Genomic DNA, 9550 nt, shown 5'->3' on the forward strand with positions numbered 1-9550 from the left:
TAATATGCTAATGTTTGCATATTTGTATGCCATGAGCACTAAGACATCTGGACACCGGAGAGTTTGCTGTCTTTCCCCAGAACACAGCTCCCCTCAGAAGACCCAGAATGGGAACTGCATTTCTTAGGGTCCTCCTAGGAAGGGTCGTGTAAACCAAGCACCAAGAGCAGCCCCAGGAGAAGAGAGACAGACCCAAAAGGAAAAGGGGTGCCATCCCAGCTGGGGAACTTGATGGCACCACACCAAGGAGGCGTGAGCGCTGGGAGACACGGGACGCTGGGCTCTGTCCTTAGTTCATCCCGCGTTGCACACCTCGGTGCTGGAAGGGACAAGTCACTTGAATCACTCAGCAACTGGTTTCCCGTGGAAGCCAGGATCAGCATCGCCAGGCTCCCCATTTCTAACAGGAACCCCCAACCCATGTTTTGGTGAGCCACCTCTTTTAAAGGAAAGAAATCTGCTTAAGAGACTGGTGGCCCACGCAAACACGCCCACGTGTAAGGCACTGCCAGGCCACCCGTGGGGGCTTCTGTCACCTCCTCTGAGAAGTGTGAGCCATGCCTGTCCTCAGGGATCATGGCCAGGCAAGTGGTCTGAATTTTTTCCCAGCCCTGCCTTGTCTCAAGGCCCAGGATGGCTCAGATCTGGGGGATGTGATGCCAGGAGCCCTTAGGTCAGCCGTGGTCTTCCTTGCCCACCCCAGACGCCTCCCCCCGATCACAGTGTTCTAGAGCCCTGGGTACCATGCAGAGCCCCTTCTCCTGCCCCTGGGCCTTGAGAGACATGGGCCCTCAGAGAGCAGCACAGTGTGTGTCTATCTGTCCATCATTGGGAGACACCCCGGGGCTGGCCTTGAGGGGGTTGCTACGAGCCAGGGACTGGAGGAGACTCTGAGGGCTGGGGTCCTCCTGCTCGGCCTGCTGTGAGACCTTGTCAGGCCTCCACCAGACGTCAGTCCCTCGCATGCACGCCCAGGATGCTGGAGCAGTAACTGCACTGCCCCCCCTCCCGCCCCTCTCAAGACTGCTGTGTGGCCGCTCACTTTTATCATGATAATTAAACTGACTTAAGGGAGGAAAGAGGGCACTGCCCCAGCAGGCATCCGGCACCCTCCCTGGAGCTAGAAGGAACACCATGGGAACACACCCAGCAGAGCCCAGCTGTTGTCTGCTGGAGATGGAGAAAGCAGGTGCCCAGGGCCCTTGACTGGGCTTTTGTTCTTGATCTTGGACTAGACGGTTGCAGGGAAAACTGAGGAGGCGCCCAGCTATTTGTCACCTTCCGCCTGCCTTGCCTGCAGTCTTCCCTCCCGTTGGTCTGGGGTGGTCTGTGTCCTTCCTCCCAGAGGACCTAGTGCCTCCGGCAAACTGAGCATTTTCAGTTGTCGCCCCCGCCCCTCCATGCGGGAGAGCCAGGACCTGGAGACTGGGACCCACTGCCACCACCCAGGGTGGGAGGGGGACTGTGAGCTCTCTGGGGCTGGAACTGCCCTCCTGAGGAGCCGGCCTCTAACCAGTTAGGGCAGCACCCAGGCCCTCAGGCAGCTGCCCGCCCTGGGCTGCCCCAGCCGCAGTCGCTGTCCCCAGGAGCTCGTGACCGTCAGTCCTGGACGCTAGCTAGATGGGTGAGCGCCCAGGACTCGGGTCCTGGGGACCACAGCTCCTTTGTTCAGGCCCTGCCACAGCTGTGTCCCAACCCGGGGGGAACAGCGGTGGCATCTCTCAGCCAGAGGCCGTCTGAGTCCTCTCCGAGTCGGTGTGACTTCTTTTCCCTTTCCAGCAATCCCTGCTACAAAGCAGTTAATTGTGTCATTTATCCTTTGCACCCGTAATTGTGCACGAGAGCTACTTAATGATGCCCGGCCGGAGCCGAAGGCGCCGCGTGCCTGATCTCAGGCTGAACAGAGGTAGATAACGTCCCGAGCCTGTTTAAAGGCAGTGAACGGCCATTACAGAGCAGCCAGGAGCCCGGCTATAAATAAACCTGCCCGCAGCGGCTGCTGTACCGGAGGCCACACGGGCTTCGCCACGCGGATCCAGTGGCTCTGAATGGGGAGAGTGAGCGGGACTCTTCCAGCAGGAAGCTCTGGAAAACTTGCAGGCGCCGTTCCTGGTCCCAACGGTGTTTCTGGGCTCGCCCCTCCTAGGGACCACTGAAGGTAGACGGTAAGGGGACAGAGACCTGAGCTGGGAGCAGGGCCTCCCTTTCCAAACTGGCCCGGCCAGCTCTGCTAAGCCAAGGGCCCACTAGGGGCTGCTGTCTCCAGCAGGGGCTTGGGTCAAACATCCGACTGGACGCGGAGGCAGACACAGCCTGGAAAGCGTGCATCGCGAAGAGATGCCCGCAGCCCAGCCCAGGGCTGGCCCCTCCCCTGCTGCTCCCTGTGGACCAGGCCTTTTCACAAGCGCAAACTCATTGGGGAGCTCACCAAAACAGCAGGGAGAGCGGGGTAAAGGCCTCCACAGGCTCGTCCGCACAGGCTGCTGCGGTCAAGGAGGCCCTGGCCTGCCCCCGAAACCCTCCACCCTCCCCGCACACCGACACCTACTGGCAGGGATGCTCTTTGGGCTCTGTTTTCACCTTCCAAACAGCTGCAGGTTGTTTGTTCCCTGAGCGCTACGGTGAACTTGGCCACGTTTGGGAATCCCCGCAGCCCCATGTCCACCCCAGACCCTGCCCTTGAGTGGGGACCCGGCATGCACAGGGTGCAAAGATCTAGTTACTACTTATAAGCTTGGTCACGGGCACCGTCTTATCAGAACAAATGCAAGGTACCCGAGCAGCCACAAGCCCACTTGACAGATAGGGAAACCGAGGCAGAGAGGGGAGCCATGGACAGCTGTGGAGCGGGATCTTGTAACATTGTACTTCCCTGAAAACCATTTCTAAAGTTTCAAACATTGCTCTTGTTTTCCCAGAAAGCCCAGCCCCGCCCTGCTGCCTTGCATGACTAACGCCTACACTTTGTTTAAGCCCCGGTCAGACGTCTTTTCTTAGACAAGGGGCTCCATACCTCTCCCAGAGCCATGTGAATCGTGTTCAAGGCATTTAGTCTTCCTTACCGCGTCTCTGTTTCCTGTCCCCCTGCCCGGGCCTCTCAGGTCAGAAGAGACGTCTTACTGAGGCTCATTCATGCTCGTACCCACCACCCAGAAAGGGGTCTCCAAGGCCAGGGGTGTCCGAGGAAAGCTGCTGAACGGGTGAACGAGTCGGTCAAGTCCCTGGATACTTCTCTAATGGCCCTGTCTACTCTCAGGAGTGAAGGGGGGCACCCCGGCTGTGCCTGTCCATGGGACAATCTCTGTCGTGCACACAGACTGCTTCCCAGCACCCCCAGAAGGCTGTGGCGTCTGCGGGGAGGGCCGGAGGGAGTCTGGTCTTCACACGGGGAGGGCCGGAGATGCCTGGGCTCTGGGGAGATGCTCAGACCCCTCCTGTGCATCAGCTAAGAAAGGATACCCCGGCTTATTCCTGCGCACTCCCCTTCACGAAGGGGGGCGATCACGCGCTAGACAGAAGCCACATAGCCAGGCAGGTGCCCCAGAGACAGCTCAGTACTGGGCAGAAATAGCCAAAAATAGTGCTGAGAGACGTCTGGAAAACCCACTTGCCAGCTGCACTCCCCTGTCTCAGCGAGTGGATGAAGCCCCAGGACACGGGGACCCGTGCGGCATCAGTGTTGTTTAGAGGAATACCAAGGAGATGGAGTCTGACTGCCCGCTCTACACATTGGGAGGGGACAGGATCTACCCTCACGTTACCCCGGCTGGCCTCCGTCCACCCCACTCCTGGCTGTGTGTCCCTAGGCCAGCTCCCTGCAAAGCCCCCAGGACTGTTCTTTCCACAGCCCGTCCCTCACTGCCTCCTCAAGCCACCGGTGACTAATGCGGACCTTCACAGGCAATCGCCTACAGGCCCAGGAACAATGGCACCGAACCTCCACGCTCTGAAACCACTGGGGACACATTTCCCTGAAATCAGTAATTGGATGCCTTTTTTCTGTCCAGTTCAGCAGATCTCAAAGTGCTCAGCAATGTGGCCTCTGAATTACTAAGCGAACAGGCCTCTGCCTGAGACAGAGCTGAGCCCTGATCCCTGCCAGTGCTCAGGAAGTTGAAGGAGCGGCTGGTGGAGCTCTGCCCTGTCTCCCTGCTGTGCTGAGGGAGTGGCCCCGGCCTCCAGGGACACAAGCCCCCTTTTCACCCCTGGAGCAGGGAGACCTGTCCTCCGGAAAGTGCCTCTCCTCGGGTGGATAAGCAGAACGTAGCAGGAAGGGCTGTGCGGCATCTGTCCCTCCCTCACTGGCCTAGCGAGGGCAGCGGTAGCCCCTGGACCACACGGACAGCATCGAGGGTGTCCCTCCCCTCCCTTCGAGGCCCTGCAGGCGTGTCCCTCTAGAAGACTGCCCGTTTTGGTCACTCCAGAGATAACGTTCCATCAAGGTGCAATGGCTCCCCAGCTGCCCTGCAAAGGACAGCCAGCCCCCAGCACCCTGACGCCCTCGGGAAGCTCGGGGAGGGCACCTACCCACACTGGTTATCTTCTGAGCACCGAGGTCGCGCAGGAGGGCTTCGATGGCTGGGTTATGCCTGGAGTAGAGTTCATACCGGTTAATGCCGATGTGGAACTTGAGCCAGTTGGGGTAGGAGTCCACAGCCGCCTCCCCCGTGGGCAAGAAGTCTTCATTTTCAGTGCCTTCACGTGGCCTACAGGACATGCAGAGGACCCAGAATCAGCGGGGAAAGAATGGAGTCGTTCCAAAGCCAAGGTTCTAACTGTGGATCCAGACAAACGTTGATGTGTTCACAGATGCCTCTGCCCAAACAGGACCTTGCGAACGTCCCTACTTTTTCTGCAGCTGTTGTTCTACTAACTAATAACATATCTAAACTGTAATTCTCACTTACCGTCAGGAGACGTCCAGACAGCTATAACTAAAATCAAGACCGAGCCCAGAGCGTCCGTGCCAGGCCCTACCACGTCTGCCCTGGGGTCACGAAACAGCCCAACAAGTGTGATGTCAGCTTGGGGTCTGAGAGGCTGTCAGCTCTTCCTGGGGACAGATGAGCGAGCCATCTTTGACCACGAACCGTGTGCACGCCGGAGACACACCCCGCCTGTCAGAAACCTTCCCCGGGCGCTCTGTTTTGCTTCCAACAACCAAAGGGAGAAATGATGCAAGAAGCTAAATTTGATTTTAACGAGAGCAGTCTTGGGTGGGGAGCGAGGAAAGAGGTAGGCACTCGCTCCAGCTGAGACCCGAAGTCAGGACCTGCCGCCCACATGGCCCTGACATCTCTGGAGGCAACGGGCCCCTCTGGGGGAAGACAAAGCCTATTTGCTGCTGAGCCAAACAGAAAGTGGAACTTGTCTTAGCTCCAACCCACCTGCAGACGAGATCCTTCTGGCCCCAAGTCCTCTCCCACAGGGGCCACATCCTGGACCCCCAGTCCTGGGCTCTGTCTCTCCTGTGAGGAGCCCTGAGCCTGGGCCACTGCTCTGATTCTCAAGTTTCTGAGCATTTCCTTGAACCTGGCCAGCACACAAAGCTCAGAGGCCACCAAACACTTTGGTGTATTTAGATGGAAAAGCCTGGGCCTGGTCAAATTTCAGGGTAGAAAGGATTTTTATGCGACGGCCTTCCCCCTGCATGGCAGGGGTGATATCTACCTGCAGCAGGTATTTGTTCTGGCCTTGCTGCTAGTTAATATTTCACTCCGGGCTGCAGCATGGGCTCATGCTGGTCTGTGTGGCTGAGGAGGGCGAGGGGGAAGGGTTTAAGCCAGGACAGTTTAAAGAGATGCTCCTGAGGATGCTTCTCCCCTTTTATGAAGATGTCACCCAACACAGCTGGCAGGGTTCCAAGGGCAGCTGCTTTGGGCACCCCGGTTGGGAGAACCCTTTTGTTATGCCTCACTGGGGCCAGCACGCCCCTCTGCTAATTTTGTTCTCAGCCACCAGCTTACAAGACTCATTAGGCTTCTGCAGACTCTCCTGACGTGTCCACCAGAGTAATGTCCCCGAGCATCTGAAAGCTTGGCGCCAGCAGCTCCCCAGTGTAAGGTTAGGGACAGGCCCTCCCATTCACTCCCTTGCCAGCTTGTGCATGCACTGCCTGACTTAGTTTCGGGAGCCAGGACCCCGCAGGGACCCCGCAGGCCACCCTGCCCTCCCGCAGAGTCAGCACCGACCCTCCCTGGACTCCACAGGGAGCAGCTCCCAAACCACCCAGCAGCCCTTCTCAAGGAGGCAGTCGTTCTGGAGACAAAGGCACTGCCCTGAGCAAGAGGCAGCATGCTCTCCTGCTCCACAAACCTCCCTTGCTGGAGAGGGGTGCTGGGGTGGGGGTTGAGCACTCTGCCAGGGGGGTTCCTGCCGGTTCCCGAGCCCCTGGGCCTCTTTAAACGAGGCCTGGGATGTGCAAGGCCATTTCCTGGGAAGGCGAGCACAGATTAACAGCTCCTTGACGGTGTGGGGCCTGCCAGCACCCACCCTGAGCTGCCCTCCGCCTCACTCACCAGTCAGGATTCTCCCCGGCAGCCTTGGGGTTGAACCTGATGTCGCTGTTCACATTGAAGAGGACGTCGTCCTCCGTTAGCGGTGGAACCGGCACCTGGTAGAGTGGGTGTTCAAACAGCCGGGCCAGGAGAGAGCTGTCCCCGCTGGGGCCAGGGGGCGGCGCCGACCGACGGAGTCCGGGGTCTCGGAGCAGCGGCCGGTGCGCGGGATCGCGGGGCCGGGGACCGCCGGAATTCTGCCCCTGCAAGGCGCTTTCGGCGGGTTCGGCTGCCGCGGGCAGTTTCTCCAGCGAGTGGGATGTGAGATTGGAGGAAGGGTCGGAGCTGAAGTCCTGCAGGATCCGCAGCGTGTGTTTGTTGGGCCAGCCCGCGTCGCCGGCTGCGGAGGAGGCGGCAGGGGGCTCCCCCGGGCGGCCCCGCGCCTTGGCCCAGGCAGGCGCCGCCGCCTCGACCGCGGGTTGCGCGCACGAGCAGCCGGGCTCCCCCGAGGGCCGCACGGCGCGCCGCTCCAGTTTGGGCAGCAAGTCCAGCACGATGTGCAGCGCGCAGGCCACCAGGAACACCATCAGGATGAGCACGCGGAACCTGCGCACCAGGATCATCTTCATGGCCGCGCCGGAGAGCGCGGCCTGGGACTCCGGGCGCCCTCCCAGAGAGCGCTCCACCGGTGCCCCAGCTAGCCTCGGCTTGGCACGAACGCAGTGCCGAGGCACAGGTCAAGGTCCATCTGGCGTCGGACAGCTACCAGCTCCAGGGTTGTCCCCCCGCCCACACCACGTGTAGGGCGCCCACCGCCAAAGAGTCCGCTCGCCCGGCCATCTCTGGCCGTACCCTCTCGTCTCTTCGGAGTGGCCGCGCCCTCAGCGGCCGGGCCCAGAGGCCCTGGTCCACGGAGCTGGGTGCGCAGCCGGGTGAGGCACCGCGCACTCAGCGGCCGGCTTGGGGTCTCTGCGCTCATCCGGCGCGCTGGGGCCTGACGCGGCGGCCCATCTAGGCCAGGGCGCGGCGGCCTGTGGGTGGCGGTGGAGATGGCGCGGTGCAGTCCCCTCCGCGGCTCCGTGGGCCACGCCAAGCGCCGGGCCGGCCAGGCGGAGAAGGGGCGGCTCCTTCGGGCAAGGCTCGTTTCTCTCACGCAGCGGTCCGGAGGCTGGGACCTGGAGGGGGAGCAGGGCGCAGAGCCGCGGGGACAAGGAGGTGGTAGGCACGGGTCTGGGGGGCGCTCGGAACGGCCGGGGAGGTCCCCGGGCAGGTGCAGCTGCCGTCCCCGGAGCGCAGTGCCCGCGCGGCCGAGCCTCTCGGCGCCCCGCGCCCCGGCCAGCAGATATCCGAGAGCCGCGGAGCCGCCCCCCGCGTCAGCGCCCGCAGATTGGCGGAGACGCAGCGCCGCGAGTCACCGCCAGGCCTGAGCCGACTCTGCTCGCTCTCCTTTCTCCTCCCCTCGGCCGCGCCCCGCGTTGCCTCTGCAGCTCCCGGCCGGCTAAAGAGAGGGCGCCTTCTTCCCTTGGTGGCCGAGAGAAGACGGAGAGACCCAAGAGACAAAGGCCGGAGGGCTCGGGTGCGGCGAGCCGGCTCCCGCAGGACGGGGAGCGCGCGCGGACGCTGTCGAGGGGGCCTCTCCGGCCAGGCCCCGGGGCGCGGGACCTCCGCCCGCCTGGGGCCGGCCGCCGCCAGCTGCAGCCTCCGGGCTCCTCCCCAGATGAGCCGAGGGCCGGAGCCCAGGCCAAGTCCCTCCCCGGAGCAGCTGAGCGTCTGCGCTGCCGGATGAGCTCCCTGCCAGGAGGCGACCTTGTGCCCCCCACCCCGGGAGGCCCCCTGCGCGCCCCGCACCGGGCGTAGGGGAGGAGGGGACGACCGGCCGCCACAGCGCCGCCGGAGAGACGAGAGGAACTCGGTATTTCGCCCAAACAGCAAATCCGGAGGGGATGCCGATCGGCTCCTGCTCCAGGCTGGGGCCCCACCCCACCAAGGGGACACGCCTGCGCCTTGACTCTGGTGGCGCTGGCGCCCCCGCGCTAGGATTCGCTTGGCACGGAGAGGTACCTGGTGTTTGCGGAGGCCGCACCTCACTGGCCTCTGTGTGTGTGTGTGTGTGTGTGTGTGTGTGTGTCTCATTTGCTTGGCTAGGTGCCAAAATCAGCCACCCAGGCCTAGGGGCGTGGCACTTCTACGTGGCCTCTTCTGGGCCCCCAGCCCCCAGTAGAGAATATTAATGTGAATGTCAGTCTAAAGTTCTGGTGAGGAGGGTAGGTGACCCTGGCCAGCAAAGGCAGTCCAAACAGATCCACGGCCCAGCAAACAGGCTATCTGTCTGCCCCATGCCCTGGAGGCCCGGCCAATGTTCAGCCTCTCTGGCAGGACTGAGTTGCGGGGGGAAGCATGGGAGTGAGCCCCTCTTTCCTGTCCACTTGCTGTGCTGCCCTCTCTGGACGCCAGTTTCCTCTTACCTGCATTCAGGGTGCTTCTCCCCTGGGACTCATGGACCCTCCGTGTCTGGCCCCGTCCCTACCCTGCATGCAGTAGGCACCCACCAGATGCTGGTGATGGAGAGGTGTCCCAGCCCAGCTGGCCAGCGCAGTGAAGATCTCTGAAGCCATTCGAATGAAGTGGAAAGGTCACTGGGCCCCATCCGGAGCTGAAGGTAGAGCTGGAGGTGGGAGGGGGCCGGAAGGGAAGGCGGATCTGACCTGGCAAGAGCTCCTCCTCCCTCCCACACTGCACCATTTGTGTGCGGAAGAGGTAAGTTTGGGCAAGGTTACCTGGACAGGCCAAGGAGGTGATGTCCAAGATGAGACGGAGGTTGGTGAAAGAGCCCCTCCCCCTTACACTGGGAGAGCAGAGCCATGAGCCCCACAGTGTGTCCTTGGCCTTGGGGTTCTGCAGCCTCTGGCCCCCTCAGCCCTCCCCTGGACGTGGCCTCAGGGTGGCCGTGGGGAGGCCTGACCCCATGAATCATGGACAGCATGTAGGGGGCCTCCCGGGGTCTCATGCCCAACCACCCCCCCCATGGATTCTTAAGAGAGCTGAGGTGTTAG

General features: G+C 61.8%; 1 pseudogene across 1 annotated transcript in view; it reads right to left on the reverse strand.

Annotated features, from left to right (window-relative positions):
* Positions 1 to 7438, reverse strand: part of LOC309854557 (extracellular serine/threonine protein kinase FAM20C-like) — a 36136-nt pseudogene extending 28698 nt beyond the window's left edge. Inside the window, exons 1-2 of the transcript XR_014316614.1 lie at positions 6519 to 7438; positions 4528 to 4706 (exon numbers count right to left, since the gene is read on the reverse strand). The product of XR_014316614.1 is annotated as an extracellular serine/threonine protein kinase FAM20C-like (transcript). The remainder of the gene's footprint in view (positions 1 to 4527; positions 4707 to 6518) is intronic.
* Between the last annotated feature and the right edge of the window lie 2112 nt (positions 7439 to 9550).

The sequence above is a fragment of the Mustela nivalis genome (assembly GCF_964662115.1).
Source record: "Mustela nivalis genome assembly, chromosome: 19".
Lineage (NCBI taxonomy): Eukaryota > Metazoa > Chordata > Mammalia > Carnivora > Mustelidae > Mustela > Mustela nivalis.